Here is a 20,898-nt window from a genome sequence, read left to right as displayed (position 1 = left end):
GTTAGCTGGGCTTAATGGGTATGATTTATGAACCATTAAATGAGGTTATGTAAATTGATCCTTAGCAGAATGCTAGCACACAGGTGACAGGTGCAGTACATTTGAATGATGAGTCCACAAGGGTTCTGTACAAATCAGATTTCAGTGACATTCAGTTTTAGGAAGGAGAAATATGTTGTCAACAAGGAAGTGATTTAAATAGTGCCCTGGGTTTGTCAGCAATTATGCTTTTCTTCTTAATTGCTGCAAACTATATAAATTCTAATAGGAAATAAATTACTGATTTACCAGTTAATGACAAGGGGGTACAGACAAGAATGGTTTAAACATTAAAAAAACCACATTTGCTTTTTGAGACCATATTCAGTGATGATTTCATTTATGCTGTTAAAGTTAGCAGATGCTTTAAAGTCACACGATAAACTTTGACACGAGCTAAGTAAAATTGTTTTATTGCTAAATTAAAGGAAACTATTTTTTTTGCTACAGCAATGGTTGTTCTTAAAAAGATGAAATCATCTTTTTACATAGAAAAAATGATAAATTCTCCTTGATATTATTTATTTGGTTGTTTTTCATCTTAATAACCTTTGCAAAATCAGACCAAATTACATTAACTAGATTTAAAATATTCTGTCTTACCATGGAAGGATTTTTATAGTGACAGTGAAAATGATTACACCTAGTGATTTGAAGTTGGACTCATTTCTTTCTCACTGCTACCCAAAGGGACTGTAAAGATTGACTGACTGCCTTATATTAAGTTTTCTATAGGAAAAAATGTTCTTGCTGTTGTAATACATTTAAATCAGTGCTGCTGGTGTTCAGGTTGCTTTGCTCTGGGTAGGAGGGCTTCTGCAGAACTAGATGAATTAGTGAGATATTTAAAGTCTGCTTTTCCCTAGCCTGTTTAATAGGATATTCCTACTTGTGGTCCAGCACACCTCAGTTTAATGAATGTTTTCATTGAAATGAAATGAGATAGTAATAAGAATGAAATAATATGGATACATCTGTATGTTACTCAAGGGCAGCAGCTCCGGAGAAAAGATTATACAGGAGGGTACTTGATATACATAGGATAACCGGGTCGTGTGAAAATACTTACAGAAGCCTGGCCATATTAGGTCATTTTCATCTGAGGAAGAAAATAAAGAAGATGACAGGAAGCCAGAAGAAAAGCCACCAGTAAGCTGCGAAGTCTAGTGTGATCTAAGGCAAACTGAACAAACTCCAGGTGTTAATGTGTGTTTATTTTGCCAGTACACTCATTGGCTATGTAGTTTCTGGTTTTGTTTGTATGTTTGTTTGTTTGTTTCCAAAAATTCAGTGAAATTTGTTCAAGCAGCAAGAATCATTTGTTAATTGAATTAGCATTATTTATTGTGTTTTACTTCAGTGGAGGTTTCCTTCAAGGTTCAGCTGCTTACTCATTGCATTGTTCTCAATGCTTTCATATAGCTCTCTGCAATACTTCTTTCACAGAAGCTGTCACTTTTATTTCTGTGAAGAGGATCAACAGAAGTGACTCCAGAGTATACAGCGCTTTTGGATGTGTGGAATGCAAATTAAAAGAATCATAAGGTTGCAACAAGATTGCAGTGTGGGTAAGGAAGAAGCAGCGTGATGAGCTTTGGTGAGGTGATGAAGTGCCTGGTTTTGCTCCAGGTGTCAAGGAAGAAGAGCCTATCTGTTAATGTTATATGACGAAACTCCATCAAAAGAATGCAAAGGACAAAGCCCCAAAAGTTAAGGAAAACCTCATTGCACTTATTCATGCAAACCTCATTCAATATATTTTGTGACTGCATTACAATATAGCTTTCATCCTGCAGGATCTGTGGGTGCTTTGGAAGGCCCTCTTTCGGTTTCATACCTAAAGAAAGGATTGAGTACACAAGGGAAGATCAGTTATTTTTAAAGGCATTAGCCTGAACTAATAAAAGTTATCCTCTCCCAGCACACTGCTTGCCTTACATTGCTGTTTTTAAGTCAAAATTGCTATCAAAACCCTGTAACTCAAGTCACAAATAGAACTCTCAGATTTTTCCCTATGTTAGCTTGCCTCATTCAGTGTATAAAGTGCTTGGTATTCGTTCAGTGGGCTACTGCTCAATGTTTCTCAGTATCCATCCTGCCTGCTACATATCCTATACCCTATCTAAGATGTACCTGAATACAGATTTACTAATTTCTTAATCTACGTTTTCTCTAACTTAGGAAGAGCTTAAGTTTGCTGGATCTTGAACACTCAAAGCACTTAATTTTCACAGTGGAGCTTGCAAGGGCAAGACACAGAGGCCAGAGTTCAGTACCACACTGACGCCCAATCATGGTATTTGGAAAGTGACAATATAAAAATAATATCCTTTTATGAAAATGGTGGTGTGTGACTTTACAGCATCACACAAGATTGCCAGGGAAGAGTTTAGGATACCGGACAATTTGCAAGAGAAACATACCATTGCCTTACTCATCTAGTCATGCTATGTCCCTTTCTGCCATTCCCTCCCTCACTGTGTGCTTTCTCTGGTTTCAGCAATTAATGACATAGGGATATTGAGGTGGTCATATTCTGAAGCACATAGCACAGATTCATCCTCAGACTAGCCCCGAAGTACACTGTAGTGAGGTGAGGGTCATGCTGAGAAAGTTTACGAAGTCATGGAATTATAGAATGTATCATTATGCTCTTATTAATTAATAAGAGCAGTCAATTCTGGTAATTCTTATTTTGAATGTTTGAGTATATGATCTTTTTACAACTCTTTAAGTGTGGATTTAAAGAAAAAATGCTTTTTTCCTAACTCCTTTGATTATAAAATTTTAGACATTGGAATACCAAACATTTCACATCATTGCACTATCCCACAGGTAACAGGTCCGTTAGGACTGTCATCTGAACTTCTGATCCCCCAGGATCCCATTCCCTCTCCACAGTTTCTGAACCTCTTGCTCTTTCTCATGTCCCCACATTCTCCTCTTTTGCTGTTCTCACTGTCTCACCCTCACTGCCTACTACCACTACTCCCATCATCCTCCCATTGTTTGTTTCTATCCTGTTCCTAACTTGCTCCTGTTCTCCACTTTCTTTCCCTTTATCTGTACTGGTTTTTGTCTGGATTCCTTATTTCCCTGACCATGCCATCTTGCCATACACACTTTGCAATACTACGGAAAGCCCTAAAGCTTCCTGCCCTCAAATGAAGTGCTGTGCTTTGCAATGTACACCTCTCCCAGCCTCCTCTAGCTCTGCTCCAGATTTACTGCAGAGAAAATCTAGATCAGAACAGCTTTGAATGTCCCCCAAAGTCACAGAATACTTTTATTATGGAGTACCAAAGCCCTAAGGCCCCTTCTTCAACTCCATCTTATATTATTGTCATAGGGCTGGGCTTCTAGATTCTGGGCATTCCTGCTGAAGCCAGGTCTACCAGATTTCTTGGCATTATCCTGGTCCCCACTCTCCTCACTTGATTTTATTGGTAAGTCACACCGCACAAGGGTTCTTTCTCCAGCTGTGAGACAGGGATGCAGAGAGAAAAACACCATTTGTCAAAACTGCTAGATGAATGCAACAGCAAAAAGAATTCTTACCTTAAATTTAATTGCCTAAAATTTCTTCAGTATTGTTTTCTGAATTATTTCTATTTACAAGTTGTCTCCTTCAGTGAGGCCCAAAAAGTACTATCCACAAGCAATGGAGGGCAGGCTGAAGCAGAAATGGGGCTGTTAGAAAACCCCTGCAGTGGGAGCAAGTATGGAGTAATTACCCATTTAGCTTCTCTCTGACTTTTGTCTCCTCATATCTGTGTCTGCTTTTATTCTGGATGATTCATGGAAGAATGTATAAGGACAGAAGATATCTGGGTAGGAAGGGTAAAAAATCCTTCAGAAATCACTTTCTAAACTGCTTGCCTCCATCTTAACTTGTTCAATAGATTTTCCCCCCCTCTGCTCTATGAAGTAGAAGGGGAAGAGGAAGTATATACATATTGGTTATTAGCATTTATTTAGCAACTACTAGGTTGCTGAATTGAAAAGATCTCATAGACTCTGATTGTATTACCTAGACATATTACTGTTAGAAATATTTTATTACCATGGCTCGTACATGATAGATCCTCATATACAAAAACAATGGTAGATATTAAGAGTTATTTGCTGAACTTTCATTTTTCTTCCTGCTAAAATTAATTATGAAGTCACAAGAATTTTAGTTACTTGTTTTTTATTTATAGTATTGAATTTTATCCATTTTCTTCTTTTTCTTGTTATGCACATTTTTGTATCAAATGCTTAAGTATTACATTAAGTAAAATCATGTTTCTTCTACTAAATAAAAGGTCTAAAAAGGCAAAGTTATTTTTTTCCCAAACATGAAGAGATCCCAGTAACTAATTTTTTTGCTGTAGGATTACCCAGTTTAAAAGAAGAAGGCACAAAACTGTGTTTTCAGATATCTTCGGCAGCATACAGGCACTAATTACATGGTATTCATAGTAGCGTACATCATACCCAAGGTATTACTTGCATATTCGCATGCTTAACAACCAGGGTTTTTTCCTTCTCTTCTGGAGACCACACAGAGTTGGTGTGTCAATGGTTTACGGGCGTTCGGCCCGGTTCTGTGATGAATGGGACAGGGGACCCACGGACCCATGCCCCGGGAAAGGGAAAAGGGAAAAAAGGGTAGGGAAATGGGCCTGAGAGCAAAGAACAGTGGCAACAATCTGAGGAGAAACAAACTAATTTACTAAATAAGATATCGGAATGCAAAACAACACACTATAATACAATATAATTACAATTTAAGCTGATAAATCCAATACAGAGAGAGAGAATGTCCAAAATCAAGGTAGGCCTTACTCTACTACTGACGATAAGATGGCTGGAGAGCAGGGCGCTGCCAGGACAAGAGACGGGTGGAAAGAGAAGAGATGAGGTCTCGTGATCTGCAGGTTTTTATCTTTTCCCTCTGGCCGGAAATAGTAACAGAGGAGAAAAGTACCCTGGGGAATGTAGTAGTCCTTCTCTTCTGAGAACCAGGTACATACACTACATGATGCTATGATGTGGAATACCAACAACCGAAAATCATAAAACCACGACATGGTGGTATGGTCCGCTCTGACTCTTGTGGTCCTCATTAAATGTCTCAGAAAAAAAAATAAGAAGAATAAAAATTGGCAAGTTTTCATTCTGAAAGGAAGCTCATCATATGTCAGTTACTAGTGATATGCTTCCCACCCTCTTCCTCGGTAAAGTTTACACTGGGAAAAGAAAGAGATTTCTACACTGTATAAGGTGAATACGGCTTTTTGCTGTTGATACCCTGTTTGACACAGTATCAGATAGGAATCTTCCATTGCTAGAGAAATTAAGGCTACTAGAAACCTAAGGGCAAAATCAATAAATACCAGTCCCCACCTCTTGCACTGTGGAGATAGCAGCAGTCTCTATAGGGTGGAAGACGTTCAGCAACTGATGCTGGGTTGTGCTCCTTTCCACTTTGCTGCAAACACATTTGAAGAATGCCCAGTGATAATGCAAATTTAACTGCAAATTGTGGTTTGCACCGTCAAATTCAGAAAAGAAAAAAAAAAGCAGAAAATAAAGCTGGTGATAATTTATTGAAAAGGTCGTGCTGCAAGGTTAATTTTATTAAATAGAAAATTCATCTCAAAAAGCATACTTTAGTGGGAAACGCTTTTGATGAAAGAGCTGCACCCTTTGTAATTTCCTCAGTTTTAAGCAGATCTTCAAATATCTGTTTAGACTTAATTGTGCTTAATTATTGTGCTTATTTTCTTTCTCCATCTATCATTAGTTTTACAAGTTTCTATCCCATCTTGGGCCTGATTCTTCCTACTTCAGTAGAAGTTTTATCAATTCAATTGCACTACTGTTATTAGAATAACTTTTGCATAGCACTTGTTCCAGTAAAGATTCTGGTAAAGGTTCTGGCTGTATGATCCAGGATTTCTGTAAACAACAAGTTTAAAAACTTGTTGTTTACAGAACTTGCTAAGCATTTTCTTGAAGCTCTAGCATGGATGATATGGAAGAAAAATGCCTCGTTTACAGCGTAAATACAGTGTGTATTACAAAGCAATGGCCTTTATGAGCAGAATGAAGTTATTCAGTAGGAAAATAACTTCCACCTAGTGGCTTTCCAGAAAAATGATGTAGTGAATTTCTTGTGGAAGTCCAATTTCTATTTTTCCATAATCTAGGGGCAATCTTGTCACCTTAACTCTTATTCAGTTTAAGCGAACTCAAATGCATGACTTATACATACAGCACTTGGTGCATTGTTCACAATAATTTTAGCATCACCATGCTTGTGAATTTATCAAAACACCAATAGTATTCTGACAAACTTTAGATTAAAACATCTTATGATTTCCAGTGTTAAACTGATTTTATTCCATCCAGCTTTGCTATTTCACATTGAAAACATGTTCAAACATCAACTCTACTAATATCCCTGTACTCACTTCAGAAAAACTCTCCTCATTTTCTCTGTATTAAACCACCAGCTCATCAAAACTGGATATATAGTCATTTGGGTAGTAAAGATTACTGTAATATAAATGAATAATAAATCTGGAAAGATTTGAATCCACTGTTTTAAACTGAAATATTCAAGAGTTTAGTATTATACATCTGCCATAGCTGAATAAAGAAAAACTCTTGGAAATATGTGTCAACATACTGTTTGTCATGCATTGAAACAACAACTATCCAGTATTAATGATTCTAGTGCTAAGTTACTCTAGCTGACAATCCAAGCCACTAGGCTATTCTGAATAATTTATTTTTCTTATGGAATACAAGTATTAATAAATTATTTTTAAATTCAGGTAGACAGAGATTACTTTCTTTGCTATGCAAATAGTGTTACATAGCATTCAAGATGAGCATCGAGGATATATGTATTGGTTGAAAATGGGCTGTGATGAATAGCATTACTTGATAAATAATTTTAACGGGACTCTTCTTTTGCTTGCTGTAGTAGAAACGCTAAGTCATGGCTTGAAACAGTGATTAAGCACCTGGTGGGAAGGCAGGGCCAACCCAGGGGAGCTCAGTTGCATGCAATGGGGGAGGGGGAAGGAAGGGGAGATGGGAGGATATGTTACCTGGAGATCTCTGCCTACTTGAGGATCTTATAGGTTTTTTCTGAAGATAAGTAGTTTCTTTCTCTTATTTCTGCACCTACTGCTATCCTATCTAAGCAGGTCCTTCCTTTCTGTAGCTAAAAACCTTGCTGCTCTGATATCTTGTTATACTTTCTATTGTATTACATTGGCTATGAGTGAAATTCTGAAACATAATTCAAATGCCTGCTTTTGTAACAGTGATTAAAAAAAATCAGTAAGCATATTTAATACAAAGTATTTGTTGGAATCGGAGAAGCTGATAATAAGCTGCAATGAAATTTGTTTCATAATTTCTGAATGCCTAAGCTAAAATAAATTCAAAGAAGTAAATAAGCAGGAAAAAACCAATGGTAATTCCATTTAATTCTAGATTTCTTTCCCTTTTATTTATGTAAAGTATATAGTAATATAAAGAAAGGAATGAACCACTTTCCTGCTGCTGTTTAGCCCTTTGTGCAGCCTCATATCTTTTAGCACAATTATCGGAAGCTGGAGGCTGTAAGTACTGTTCATACATATGGAAAACTATGCATAATGCAGAACAGAAAAGATTTTGCTGTAAGTTAACAACAATTCTCTAAGCTACTAAAGCACATTTAATTCAGTTAGTTTACTGTAGTATGGTATAACATATATTAATACAGAAGGGTAATTAATTAGTGTATATATATATATCGTGCTGAATGTAGAATATTTACCACATAACACACTGTATTTCTTCTGGGGAGTAAAAGGAGAACTCAATCTTTTCATGTTATCAATGTATATACAACAGTACTTGTAACATTATTTTAACCTAGCTGGTTACCCTGTACCTATCTCCTATAAACTGCAACTAGACACCCTACAAATGGCCTTTTACCACATGGAAAAGGAAGGAGTAGAGCCAAAGCAGTATTTAGTCTAAGTTTTCTGGGGCTGTTTAAAGGCTTCCACTGCGATTTGCATTCAGAATACTTATCTCAGATAGAGAAGTTGTTTTTATTTGTGGTTTTCTGTGTGTGTGTGTGTGAAATGGGTAGAAATTGAGTTCAGAATCAACCAGCTGTGTGCAAACTGGTTAACTTTGATTCTTGTGATTTCTGATGGTAAACTGATTTTATTTCCAGTTTTGCTATTTAACACTGAAAAAGTTTAAACACCAACTATATTAACATAGTTGTACCCACTTCAGAAAAAGCTGGGGGGATGGAAATACTCTTTATTTTTGTGAGTGATTAAACTAGCAAATTGAACTAAATGAACATTATTTTGAATTAGGTGATGACTGTGGCAGTTCTCGTTAGTATGGATCTTAACAATGGTTACATCATCCCCTGTGATGTATAGTATTTAAGTCATGATGTGTCAAGCTGTGTGAACTATATTAATTCAGCTATATGAATGTTGGGAAGAAACTTTTTGTTATGAGAATGATAAGGCCCTGGGCAGCCTGATCTGGTTGGGGGCAGCCCTACCCACAGCATGGGTTGGGACTGAGTGGGCTTTAAGGAATGCTCTGACAGAAGTTATTCTATGAATTATAATAGTAGGATGTGAAGAGAAGGCTTTAAGAGTATGATGGGAGATCCACAAATAGAAGCAGCCTTCTAAACCATGACTGTGTCTTTGTTGTAGCTCAGTGATCTCTAAATGTGACAGGAATTACTTTTAGAGTACCTATAAATGCTGGGGGGGCATCTTATTTCTCTCTTTCAATCTATTGTGAGGTTGCCCAGCAGCACCAGGAATGATGGGAGAAGAAATGTAGGTCTTGAAACCAGCCCTTCTGGTCATCTCCTTGCCCTCTGAGGCTGTGCAATAATATTTTCAAAATCTTCATTTTCAGGATCAAACATTTCTATTCTGCTGTCCTTTAGTGAGGTGTCAGAAACAGTTTGAGGATTGCAGTGCACCCATTTCCACTGCTTTTAAACTTTGACTATAGCTCAGAAGCAGAATGCCAGTACTTGCTTGCTTACTATAATGGGTATATATTTATTCAGGTTAGTGAATTGCAATTAATTTTGTTTATGGAAGGTGAAATTAAACAATTAGTTAATCAAAGATACTGAACAAATTAATCAGAAAACACTACAAGGGAAAAAAAAATGAAAAGGCAAATGACTCCTTGATATTGTTTCCAAGATTTTTAAATTCTATCTTGGAATAAGGAAAATAATAAAAAAAAAAAATAGAACCCCCCCAAATTTTTCAACAAGTTATTTTATAATTGCAGGATACTTTTAAATATTGTAAAATGGAATTAAACCTCAATTATTACAAGCTGTTCTCAGCACAGTGAACTGATAGATTTCATATACTGACTCTGAGTAAGAGATAATAATTCCATGCATTCCCCTGTCCTTCAAATCAGGGAAACAAAATACTCTGTAGTACTTGAATGTTCTATTAAAGCTATTTAAAAAAAAAAAAAAGTATCTGGAAACATTTGGACATTAACCTGGAAAATGAAATGACATTATAGCCAGTGAGGAAAATATGGAATTGTGGCAGAACCTGACACCTAAATCAGTCTTACTGCTAAACAGGAATACTTGAGAAATGCTGCATCTTGTCTAGGATGGTGGACAATATATCAAGAGCCAGGGAACAGATATTTCAAAATACGTCTGTGATGGCCATTTGCACAGTAGAGAGGGAAGATGGTTGATTTTTGTTTCCAGGGAAAAAGTGCTGGAACTTAAAAGATAAGCATAAATACATGTTCATAATTTCTGCGTTATATAAAAATACAGTTATATTTCCTCCCCTTGTTACTTTCCTCTCTTTTTTGACAATAAAATACATTTGTTGAGTAAGGATGAAGAGGAGCCATTTTATTTCCATCTGCTTGAACAAAATGTTAAGTTTTTATTTTGTCAAAAGCACCTCTGCTACTGATATTTTCCAAAAAGGCTACATTTGGACAACAAATAAAGTGCAAAACCATTTCAATTAGAAAAAGTTGAAATTCTTACTTGCTGCTTCTCATATCATGTAAACAAATATCCACCAACATCTGCACCTACCCAAAAGTGTTTCTGGGGGAGGATTGATCCACATGTGGGGGTGAATATAAATGTTTTATTGTATGCTTTACAAAAGGTGGAAAAAGATGTTTTATATCTTATTACCAAAAACATCAAACAACTACTATGATGCTCCACTACACTGCGCCACCAATCAGACTGCAGAGTGGATTTATAAACCCACAGTAGAAAGTACACTGTCGGAGACAGATGGCCTTCAAGAAGCAGGTAACGGGAGAGCCAGCCATAGTGCTTGTCCTCTTCTTTGAAACTCAGTTGCTTCTGCTGTCACCAATCAGGTTGAAGTACTTTGTATTTACAGCTTAAAACTCCAAAATGGATTAGTTTATCACAGCATAATATGATGACATTGGGATATAAAGGATAGAAGACTTCGTCTCTTTGATGGAAGGAAGCTTTTATTTTTAAATTTCTACTACTCAGTGCAGTACATCAAACAATCAGTTTTAATATATTTAGGGTTAAGTGCACTCTTGTAATTTAGAACTAAATGATTTTTATTAAGCACTTTTACTGAATATCTATATGCTGTACAACTCTGCTGATTAAGTATCTGATAGTGACTGGTAAAGCAGACACCTCCACGAATTAGGGACGCATTAGCGAATGTGTTGTGTCTATGGCCCTTAATCTTAGGGAGTATTTCAAAATAAGTGCATTTCCTGTAAAATGTATCCATAAAAACTGCAAGCGAATCAACATGTTTGAAGCCTGGTGCCTGCACTGCACAATAAAATCTTTTAATAGATTAAAGGCATTTTTCCACAGCAAGGAAGTCAAATTAAAAAATTCCTGTGGGGTTGAAACTCACAGTGCAGAGTTTATGAAATGTTCCTCTGTGCACTGAAACTTTATGTGAAAACCTAGTAAGCAATATCTGTGTGTGATGGCCAGCTTGCCACTGAGAGCCTATATCTGAGGGATGTTCGGTCAGACTGCCCATGCAGGGCTCTGAGACCAAGGAATTTCCACCGCGAAATGAAGGTAGCTTCCTCTGCAGGCTTGCACAAGCTCCTTTATGTTCAGGGATGTTGTTCCATCTGCACTCTCATTAACTTCAATGGGAGCTGAGAATGCACAGCACCTTTGAAAATCAAGCAGCTCAACTCACAGCTTTGGTTTCCCTAGCTATAAATTGAGACTAAACCTTTCCTATCGGCCTCATAGAGCTGTTGTGAAGATTAATTAGATAATGACTGCAAAGCCCTTTGAACATGAAAAGTGCTAAGAATTGTTGTTACCAAATAATGGCAAAGATTGGGCTATTCTTCATTGCTGTCAAACAATAATAAAGAGATGTGCTAGTGTAAGGAAAGGAGATGTGGGAAATAAAGGGCAATAATGGCTGCTGTTGTTTGCGCATATGGTACTGAATAATCTTTGCAAGAAGAAGCCAATCTTGTGAAAAGCTATCTACTGTAATGGTGCTAGGGTTATTGACAGGTCTGGCTATAAGTGCAGGTTCCATTAGATACATCAGCCACAATGTATTCGCGGCAAATCTCACTGATGATTGCCCTCCTGCAGAGGGAGAGATAAGACAAACTATGATTGAAGTAAAAATGTAAACAGTTAAAAAAGAAATAGAAGTCAACCACTGCTCTCCCACAGGGGCAAGGACCAAGGATTGTTGCACCTGCAAAGCAGTAATAACAGCAAATGTTAATGTGATATGTGATTGTAGCGCAGATACTGCTTCAAGCTCTCACTGAAGAATTTATATTGTTTAGTATTTTTATATGTATATTAAGTGAAGTGCTCTTTTCTAGTCTGGGGCAGTGCAGGGCACAGTACGGGCAAGCTGAAGGGGTTTTACACGAGTTGTGCTAACAGGAACATTCTTTGGCAGTACGAGTTATAGCCTCTACTTTCTACAGGTCTCCAGTAAAAGCCTCTGAACAAGTACTGACTTACTTAATCTCAACACTATGCCATAAAGTATATGTGTATTTGTATTTGAAGTTTGTATTAAATCCACTATTGCAGAAAGATATTAATTCATGTCAAAGCATGATATAAATTCTTGTATTTTGTGACAAGAAAGAAACTGGATAATACCTCATCTGGTGTTAACGAAGTACCTATTTTCTCAGGGATAGGGGATGTGATGTTAAATCATGTTTGGATCTGAAGGGTGGCATAATATACACTCTGCGATTTAGAAGTAACAGGCCAAAGAAGCGCTCTAAGGTCGATTTGTGTGTATAGCTTAATAAATAATGAGGTTCATGTTCATCCCAGAAAGCCAAACATATCCTGGGCTGCATCAAAAGAAGTGTGGCCAGCAGGTCAGAGAGATGATCCTGTCCCTCTCCTCCACTGGTGAGACCTCACCTGCAGTACTCTATCCAGATGTGGAGTCCTCAGTACAGGAGAGACATGAACCTGTTGGAGTGCATCCAGAAGAGGGCCACAAAAGTGATCCAAAGGATGGAACACCTCTCCTGTGAGGAGAGGCTGAAAGAGCTGGGGCTGTTCAGCCTGGAGAATGGAAGGCTTCAAGGTGACTTGATAGTGACCTTTCAATATCTAAAGGGGAGATACAGGAAAGAAACAGACTCTGTATCAGGGTCTGCTGTGATAGAACAGGGGGAAATAGTTTCAGGCTTAAAGAGGGTAGATTTAGGTTGAATATGAGGAAAATTCTGTTACAGTAAGGGTGGTGAGGCCCTGGCACAGGTTGCCCAGAGATGTGGTTGATGCCGTGTCCCTGGAGACGTTCATGGTGAGGCTGGATCGGGCCCTGGACAACCTGATCTAGCTGTGGAGTCGCTGTTCATTGCAGGGGAGTTGGACTAGATGACTTTTAAAGGTCACTTCCAACTCTAAGGATTCTATGATTCTATGTGACTGCCCCTTCAGCTGCCTATTAGCTTTCCTTTCCATTCTTACCTTCCCCCCCTCCCCCCCAAAAACAATTTTCAACCTTTGGGTTAGTTGCAGTCTTACTTACTAAAGGGATGGAAGTAGCAATTAATTTTCTACACATTTAATTGGGAAGAAAATCCTGTCTGGGTAGAAGAGAGACTCTATTCATGGCATAGAAGAGAATTCATTGTCCGTCACACGTACCAGCAGCCAGCTCATTCAGAGATCACATGTGTACTAGCCAGCTCATCAGCGTGCCTGTGCCAGATGTGCTGCCTCTCTCCTGGCTGGCAGGACAAAATAGAGAGGTAGAGAACATGGAAAGGAGAATATAGATAACATGGAGCTTCTGTTGCACTGGACATACTGGAAATAGAAAGGAGCTAGAGACAGGGACAACAGCATCAGTGACCAAAGACACTGGATGGCATGCACAGCAGTGGAAAGCTGGAGGTATGGAGAGGGGACATGGCAGAACTCTGAGAAACATTTAGAAGACCTGGAGAGAGCAAGTGAAAGATATAACTCCTAAGAAAACCAGATTTAATTCTTTCTATTACTCAGGGAACAACTTACTCAAAATACTGTAATGCTGTCAAAAGTTCAGTGGTCTGGATAATATGTATTAGGACACTGACATTCTTAAATAAGCCTAAAGAACACTTTAAAAGTTACTAAATATTGAGTGTCATTATATTCATTTGAGACAAAATACTGGGATAGAGAACAGAATGGGATCTAATCAGTAAACTTACAAAGACAGTAGCATAATCCATTTCAGTGAATGAGGCTTCATGGAAAACTAGTGATAAATCTAATTACATCTTTTGATTAAATGAAAAGATTTTGTTGCTACAGGAAGCTGCATAATATAACTGAGTTGAGATATTTTACCTTGTACTCTGACCTTCTAGTTAAAAGTGACACAACATAAAATCTGTGTAGCATATTTTAACTGGCCTGAAATTGCAGATACAGCTAAAAAGTAATTGCACGGAGGGCATCATTATATAACGGGGTTCCACATAGATCTATTCTTAGTTCAGTGCTATTCAATATCTTTATCAATGAGATGGAAGAAAATAGAAACTTGTTGTTGGTAAAGGCTGCAGATGCCATATTCATATATAAGAAGTTAGTACGTGACCTGATTTTTAGAGGCGCTAAGTATATTTAGGCAATCAAAAAGGAGGATTTTGGCTCAGAAACTAAAACCACAGATATGCAGCTCTTGCAGTGCCAAGCTTTTAAGCACCTTTTGGGCTAAACTCATCTCAAAATGGGCTTCATAGCAGATGGTAAGAGAGAGATGCCCAAGCTAGCTGATACAAAATGTCCCTGTTCTTCAAAGTTTAGCCACCTATTTCTGATGTGTCAGAGACCAGAAGGAAGCTGCCTTTATCTCAAAACCTTCACACTGAATTAAGCATATAATTTCTGCTTCACACAAGGAAGCTGTCTAGCAGTGATTGCTCATTGGGCTATGTGAGATACCAGGGCTTAACATCCCCCTTTTGTGTGAGCAAGCTGACATGTACACCTCTTACATTCTAGGAAGGTGCCTTCACCTGCAGGGTTAATTTTGATGGAGGCAATTTTCATCCCTCCTTTTCGAGGTGGGACACTATGTAGAACAGCTAGAGCAACACCACATATGCTCAGACAAGCATTATACAATATAGCAGTTAAAATATCTTCTGCCCTGACCATCTGATAGTGAGAAGCAGATGAGCACTGTCATGAAATCAGTGTTATCACACTTGTTTTTTGAGGCAAATCTTGGGGCAAGAGAGAAAATGTGAACAAGTGAGCAGATGCTACATCCCATAGCTGGAGCAGAGGATGGACAAGTATTCCCAGATCTTGCAGTTTAAACGCAGCCTGAGGGAACAGAAAGTTTTCAGTCTTCTCTCCCACTTACTATCTGACATATTCTAATCCAACCTGTTTATTAATTTCCCTTCTCAGGTAATTATTCCTGGCCTTTTCCATTTCTTTTCATGAAACTTTTCCTAGGCCTAAGAGTAAAGCAATGGTCTGGCATAGGCATTACTCCAGATAGCAGATCTAAACATACTGGAAGGACAGAGTTAAAAAAAAAAACAACAGTAAACAAAAAACCTAAAGCAATTTTATTAACAATGGTCGTGGAGTTATGATAATAGAAAAGGATAGAAACTCCTTTATTTGTTCAAAATCTGGATTCCTAGGGTCAGGGGTTATGTTGCTGGTCACAACACGGCTGGTAAAGCCACTCTCTGGGGTCTGCTGCTTTATGGGTAGCAGTCGCTCTGTGCTCTCAGAGAACCAGAAATAACTGTAGCTTGTGTTGTCTCAGGGTGGCTTACAAAGAAGTTCTGGGGTATTACTGTGATTTTAGCTATAGTTTTCAGGGCCATTTTACAGCCCTGTTGTACTGCGAGAGCAAAAAGATCCCATGTATGATTATGCTCCTTTATCTATACATGTCCTTATTCTTCTAACATTTAAACAAAAGTATCTTAATGTTCTCTTGTATGAACAAAATGGCACAGTAACCACTTAGTTACAGTGAGCCTTCCTTGTCCAGGGAGTGCTTTATACATGTCTGGGCTACAGTACTTGGTGAAGTATCTGAACTGGCTTTAATTGATGTAGATGCAGTCTAGCCCTTCCAGAACCTTCCAGAAAAATGCTGCTATCAGTAGGAACTTTTGGGAGCTATCTTGATCCCCACTACGTTGCAGCAAGGATCTAAGCCTATTTATATTCTTCAGTAAACAGCAAGGAAAGAGTGCTCCTGAACTAGGAATTGGTGTATGCCCCATTCCTGTTGTAACTAATGCCAGAAGGAGTTGTGCTCTGCTCTGGAAAAAAAAAAAAAAAAAGCCCATCATCTGGATGACTGGCATGCAGGGATAAGGCAAACAGCTACAGCGTAGTGACCCACATCAGCCCCAACAGAAGCCAGGTCTTTTATTAGAAACAGTGGAATTTATTTCAGTTTTACCTGACATAATTTGGTGCCACTTTATGTATTTAAATACTTCTTCACCACAGAATGTAGTTCTGCTCAGTACAGGCAATTAGTAGCTATCAGAGTGCAGTATGGAAATGTTTTTCTCATTTTGCTCCTACAAAGAGAGCACACTGCGTATCACATTAACACAGTCTGATAGCAACAGATGACAGCTATAAAAAATCCAACAGGAAAATTAACAATAATGCTTCAAAAATCATCACTAAGGACCTGATCGTGCTAATTGATGTTTAGGATGAGTCATCCAATTAGTTCTTTAAAATAGGACTGGCTGCTGTTCTTGCATTATTGAGATTGCTATGTTGTAGACCTTTGACTGTATCAAGCAGTCAATGAATGCAAATTAATGACCATTGACCCACAGAAGCAGAAACAATTACATCTATGTTATCTTGCTTCCGCATCCCAGGGGGTGTCCTAACTCACTGGCTGTACTGCCTAGCCACTGACAGTCCTCAGGGGCTTGGAGCTCTTCAGCTTATAGCAACCAGGGAATCTCAGAGCACCCAACCTTCAGGGTGCCTGCAGGGTACTATGGAGATCTGGATGGACTACACAATCCCAAGTTCACCCCATCCTGCAAAATCAGGTGCTTGGCCCAAGCCACAACTTCCACCCTTCCTCAGATGTCCTGTGCCTCTGTGCAAAAACATAGCACAAATGTTTAATCTTAATTATGTCAAACAGCTGAGGAAGGTACAATGCAGCTTCTCATCCCAGTATGAAACTCATATGCTTCTTTCCTGACAGAAATTGGATGGAAGAGACCATATTTCTGGAGAGAGCTACAGCTATACAGAGATCAGCTCTTTAGGCAAGATAATATACAAGTAAGCTGGAGAAAATGCTGAAAGTTTTCAAGCAAGGCTAAAATGGACAGTTTGTAGTTACGCGGGGGGGGGCTGTTACGGGACCAGGATTGGAGGAACATGATGGAAGTAAACAGGAAACTAAGCACAAAATGTCTTGTAAAAAGATGTTGGAAGCTGGCAGGTGGGAGGTTTGCTTCCTTGTACATTTTCTTTGTGGTTATGTGAAGTGAATTCATGGAATGACTGTTGCTTTAAATTCTAGTTGCTATCTTCTAAAAAAGAAAAGAGAAGAAATGTGTATAATTATACACAGAATATTAATCTTCTTCCTGGTGATCTACAACTCTAGCATATTCATCATACTGGAACTGTGCTCAGAAGTATTTTCATCTGATTAAAACTGCTGATTCATCGATGCATGTAATCCTTTGCTAATAGTATGTATATAAATGGATCTTAACAATTTGCACATCAGTCATTCCTCCTTTATCATTGTTATTTGCTTTTCCTTAAATGCTGGATGCAACGCTGAACTTTTATGTTTTGATAGGGCAAGAGGGAAGGGCCTCAAGTTGCACCGGGGAGGTTCAGGTTGGATAATAGGAAAATCTTCTCTGAAAGAGTGGTGAGATACTGGAACAGGCTGCCTAGGGAGGTGGTGGAGTCACTGTCCCTGGAGGTGTTCAAGAACCACGTAGATGTGGCACTAAAGGAGATGGGTTAGTGGGCACTTAGTTAGATGGGTGGGGATGGGTTGACATTTGGACTAGATAATCTTAGAGATCTTTTCCAACCATAATGATTCTATGATCTATGATTTTTATGATCTAGACTTTTTGAGAGCTAAGGTGCAGTGGTCTAGGGTAGATGTAGAAAACTGGAAAACCTAACATCTGACTTTAGCTGTGGCACCAGCTTCACTGTGTGACTTCGGATAAGCCTCTAGTCATGCCTACAGTGATAGCTAGAAGTCAGTTTTAATTACCTTCAGTCCTGGACCCACATTTTTAGGACTTGTGAATACTTAAACATGATGAATAGCCATCTACCTCAGTATTGGAAAATGAGAAACTTCACAGTGTGAAACTGATTGACAATAATACTCTGCAATATTTTTCTCCACCAACTCAGAAATTCACATTGGAAGATACTTGCACAGTTTTGCCAGGGATACGTCAATTTGCCATTCCTTACTTCCAACTCTTCTGAACTTTCTACTATTTATAAATGGAAGCTACTGTAGAAGAAAAGACAAGGCTGCCAAATGATTCACAGCAGCATTGCACAAGGAAACTTGGGATGTTTCTTCCTTCAATGCTTATGAAATAGAAATGCAATGCAAACACCTTTAGTTTACACCAAATGGCATGCAAGCAGGAAACACCGCCTCGTGTTTCTCAAACTGTTTGATAGTAACTTCAAGGTGAACCCTAAATATCATTACAGATAGACACTCAGGGCATATATTTATGAGTTTCAGTAGCATCCCTGCTGAAGTCTTTGAAGCTGCAACTTAGTCCTATTGGCCAGAGATACTAAAAGTTAAAAGTTCCTCTACTTAACTGTGTTTCAATACATGTTCACCACTGTTCAGCAGCAAAACAGCCATCTAATACCCACTATTCCTTTTTCATATCAATAAATCAGGCACATCTTACCTGTGTCTCTTGAGGAGCTTGAAGCTGTAGCTGCTCTAACACCACATGAAACATGCATCTGGGAGACTGATTTGGTGTGAAACCCAATGTTAGCCACTTCATTTATTTAAAATGAAGCATATATTAACCTGCTTTTTGTACCGTACTCTGGTGATCGGAGTATTTCCCCTAGTTCTCTCCTCAAGCTGGGAGGGGGAAAAAAGGGTCAAATCCACACTGCCCAGGAGCAAAACTTCACTTTTGTCTGGAAACACTTCCTGGGACTTCTTCTCTGGTTGTTGGAGCTGTTAAAAAAAACAATTCAAAATTTCCCCCCTCCTGTGAGCACTCTGGGGAATAGGTTTTATGATCTTGCCCACAGTCCCTTCCTCTAAAAATGACTTGAGCCGTTAATGCCAATAAAAGATTCCAAGTTCTTCAGTTTAAATGGGGAGAAGTTTGTAAAGGACTATTTATAAGTCAGAACAGCAGCTGGAATTATGATATGTTGGAGATCAGTCTTTCCCTCATGCTAGTTTAGGCCCCCTCTTGCTCATCTGCTGAATTGTTTTGAGCTAATAAATTTCTCCCATGTCTTGATCCTGGGTAGCTGGGTGATCACTACACACCTGTGGATTGGGTTACGGATATCTAAAGATTTGTAATGCTCAGTATCTTGGTATTCAAGATTGTGCAGGAATTTAGTTACTAGGCCAAAAGTTTCCATTCTGAATATGCAAATTTCTACAGTGCCTCTGAAAATGAGATCTTCTATCTATCTAGTCAGTGCCTAATTTCATAGTTGATATTCAGAAATGCTTTCCCAACCTCTGTTTTTTTGTTTGTAAAAATGGAACATTAATACTTAATTGCTTCTCAAAACTTTGTGGGAGTTAATGTTTCTAAAGCGTTTCAAGAATGAAAAGGACCACATAAACTGACAACTGCTGTAATTAAGTATGAATTATTTAAAATGGAAAATTTGTATTGCAAATGAAGTGCCGGAGCAATATATTGAACAAACCACCAAAAACCTCACAAAAATTACTAACCAAAATAGAAGGCTTAGACATAATTTCTTAGCAAAGCATTAAGCATTAACTGGGTGGTAGTAATGGATCACATGTGCAGACTGCCTCATTTTCATGGAAAGCGGTTTCACAAAAAATATTTTACTTTGTATTTGGAACAGACAGGAGTATACATATGGTCAGGCAGACAGCACTGACTTTGGAGCCTCAGCAGCAGTTCCATAGTGACTGTTCATAGCTGGTATTTCACTAGTATCTTGTATCCTCTGTTTTGTAGTATTAAGACATTTTTTCTCTTGCAATGTTTCAAATGTAAGTTCTGTACCACAGTAGCTATTATTTGTCTATATGGACACTGATAGGACAGTTAGGCTTAAATTCCTGTTCTGGCATGTCATCCAGTACAAATAAATAACAGCACTCCTAATAATAAACTTAATGTATTTGAAAAATATATGACTCTTCAGCGCCTCTCTTAGCAAGTTCCTGGGTTTTGGCCTAGGTAGCTAAAGCATCCTGGCTTTGGCATCTGCAGGTGTACTAGAAGCACTTGTGATACCTATATTTCTATGCAATATTGTTATATGTGTGTCCTACACTGCGATTTTCAGAATTTTTTTAAATTTGGTTTAGTTTTGAAGTACTGCAAATGGCATTAATTACATATTAAGTAGCAAGGAAATTATTTCCACTTTAAATCTGCTCTGCGAAGGCTGTATTTTCATTTATAAGCCAATGTATTAAACAAAGCAATATAGCTCTTTTCCTGTTTGTAAGGAAATTCTTTTTAAGGACAATTACTATAAATAACTACATGCAGCCAGATACAACATGCAAATATGCATTTGTAGCAAATACATCAAGTGAGAATTTTCTAGATGAAGCATAGTGGATACAGTATCAGGAAAAGGAAGCTAATAATTCGTCTATAATATAGTATGGCAATACAGTGATATTTAATAACAGCATTCCACTAGTAAGTAGTTACCAATATTCAATACTTCTTTTTAAAAGTACAGGTGTTATTAGTTTGCAGACATTTTGCAAAATCACTCTATTCAGAAAAAGACCTAATGGCTGGAAAAAGGGCAACATAATGTCACTATTGAAGATAGACTCTGAGAACACTTCAGGAAATTATAGACCATTTAGTTTGGATGCCTTTTGGGAGGAGAGAATCTTAAAAAGCATTTTTGGAGATTAAATGGGTACCATTTAGAAAAGCACAGCTTGATGAAGGATAGCCAATATTACCTCAGGAATGAAAGGTCATTCTTCACTACATTCTGAATTTCTTTAGTTATACATAATCAGGGCAACAAATAGACAGCAT

The sequence above is a fragment of the Numida meleagris genome, chromosome 6, assembly GCF_002078875.1.
Source record: "Numida meleagris isolate 19003 breed g44 Domestic line chromosome 6, NumMel1.0, whole genome shotgun sequence".
Classification (NCBI taxonomy): Eukaryota; Metazoa; Chordata; class Aves; order Galliformes; family Numididae; genus Numida; species Numida meleagris.
Note: the sequence above shows the minus strand (reverse complement) of the source record.